Genomic DNA, 2500 nt, shown 5'->3' with positions numbered 1-2500 from the left:
GAGGGGCCCCGGGCGCTCTCGCCCTACTGCCCTCGGCGCCTGGATGAAAACTGGAAAGTTTCAGGCCCCCGCGACCTTCCGGAGGTGACGGGGCCCCGGGGGCCCGAGGGGCCCCGGGCGCTCTCGCCCTACTGCCCTCGGCGCCTGGATGAAAACTGGAAAGTTTCAGGCCCCCGCGACCTTCCGGAGGTGACGGGGCCCCGGGGGCCCGAGGGGCCCCGGGCGCTCTCGCCCTACTGCCCTCGGCGCCTGGATGAAAACTGGAAAGTTTCAGGCCCCCGCGACCTTCCGGAGGTGACGGGGCCCCGGGGGCCCGAGGGGCCCCGGGCGCTCTCGCCCTACTGCCCTCGGCGCCTGGATGAAAACTGGAAAGTTTCAGGCCCCCGCGGACTTCCGGAGGTGACGGGGCCCCGGGGGCCCGAGCGGGGCTCCATACAATCTCGCCTGAGAGTCCTTGGGACTTAGACGAAAAATCGAAATTTTCCTACTTCCATGATTTTCCGGGGGTGTCGGGGCCCTCGGGGGCCCGAGCGGGGCTCCAGACAATCTCTCCCAATGTTCCCCGGCAGTTGGGAGAAATCGGTCAAAAAAAAAAATTCCGTCAGACTTCCATCATCCGGGGGGGTGTCGGGGCCCTCGGGAGCCCGAGCGGGGCTCCAGACGATCTCTCCCAATGTTCCCCGGCAGTTGGGAGAAATCGGTCAAAAAAAAAAATTCCGTCAGACTTCCATCATCCGGGGGGGTGTCGGGGCCCTCGGGAGCCCGAGCGGGGCTCCAGACGATCTCTCCCAATGTTCCCCGGCAGTTGGGAGAAATCGGTCAAAAAAAAAAATTCCGTCAGACTTCCATCATCCGGGGGGGTGTCGGGGCCCTCGGGAGCCCGAGCGGGGCTCCAGACAATCTCTCCCAATGTTCCCCGGCAGTTGGGAGAAATCGGTCAAAAAAAAAAATTCCGTCAGACTTCCATCATCCGGGGGGGTGTCGGGGCCCTCGGGAGCCCGAGCGGGGCTCCAGACGATCTCTCCCAATGTTCCCCGGCAGTTGGGAGAAATCGGTCAAAAAAAAAAATTCCGTCAGACTTCCATCATCCGGGGGGGTGTCGGGGCCCTCGGGAGCCCGAGCGGGGCTCCAGACAATCTCTCCCAATGTTCCCCGGCAGTTGGGAGAAATCGGTCAAAAAAAAAAATTCCGTCAGACTTCCATCATCCGGGAGGGGCGTCGGGCAGCCTCGCAAGCCGAAAAGGGCTCCAGAGAATCACGCCGGAGAGTCCTTGGGACTTAGAAAATTTTTCAGACCGTTCAGACTTCCACGGTTGACGCCTCTTAACTCGAATCCGACGGGCAGTTCCACGCGTTTCGGCAGGTCCTCGGTTGCAGTACCCCAAAGCGGCCAGAGGGGGAGCCAAAGGAGCAAAAAAATCCGTAGAACCGGGATGGGGTCGAATTTGCCTGCCGCGTCCGCCCGGCAGTTCCAGGGGGGCGGGTAGTTGGCGGGACCGACCCGGCTTACGCGGGGGGGGCTCCCAACCGCCCAAAGACACTTCATCCCACGCCTCCGGGAGATATATGTGAGAGAAGAGCGCCTCTCCAGACTTCGAACGCTCCCCTCGACGAACCGGTACTCCGAGCGATGCGCGAACTGCGGCTCGGGGACCCCTTCCGGTTGCGGGTACGCGCTCTGGCCTCTCCCGCAGCTCCCGGTGGGGAGTTTGCCAGGCGCGGGGCCCGGAGTCAGAGCGCCCCCACGACGTACGCAGCCATCCGGCGGGCCCTGGGATGAAGGTTCCGGTCCGAAAGACCCCCTTCCCTTCTGGCCCAGCGTCGTCCTCTTCCGATCGATTTGGCGAAGCGCTCCCGGGCGGGGAGGTGGCGCCGCACGCTCGGCCCGGGCTCTGGAGCCCGCGCCGGTCACAGGCGAGCGGCCCCTTCCTCCCCCACACCCGGGGTTTCACCCTCCTTACGGTGGCGCGAGCGCGCCGGCCGCCCCCGCCCTCCCGAGGAGGCGGGCGGCCTCGCGGTGGCGAGTTTGAAACGACCCGAGCGTCGAAAAGCGGTCCGACGACCCGCACGGGCGAACGGCGGGGACCTACCCCGCGACTTCCCGGCCGTCTACCGGCGGGGGGGGGTCGCGCGAGGGGGCCCGTCGTCCGAATCGCTCCCCGTGCCGGGAAGCACAAAGATCTTCTCCGAGGGCGGCCTTTTTTCTCACGAGAGCTTCCCAGCGGGAAAGCGGCCGCGGCGGTTGGCGTTTCCACTCCGCCGCCGGGCTATCCCTTTTTTTCTTACCCCCGGTCTGTCCCGAGCCCCTACCCCCTACGGGGAGGAGACGACGGAGGCGCGGAGGGTGCGGCGCGGGTCCCTCGCGAGCGAAGGGTGTGTGGGGGCGTCCCCACCGGGGCCCGCGTACGCCTTCCGCGCTTCCCGACCGTCCTCCCCGAGGCGGCTCGGAGAAGGGGGAGAAGCGCGAGAGTAGAGAACGAGAAGGGAACCGAGGGTCCCG

Source organism: Anomaloglossus baeobatrachus, unplaced genomic scaffold (assembly GCF_048569485.1).
Source record: "Anomaloglossus baeobatrachus isolate aAnoBae1 unplaced genomic scaffold, aAnoBae1.hap1 Scaffold_2698, whole genome shotgun sequence".
Classification (NCBI taxonomy): Eukaryota; Metazoa; Chordata; class Amphibia; order Anura; family Aromobatidae; genus Anomaloglossus; species Anomaloglossus baeobatrachus.
The sequence above is the reverse complement of the archived record's forward strand: the minus strand, read 5'-3'. Positions refer to the sequence as shown.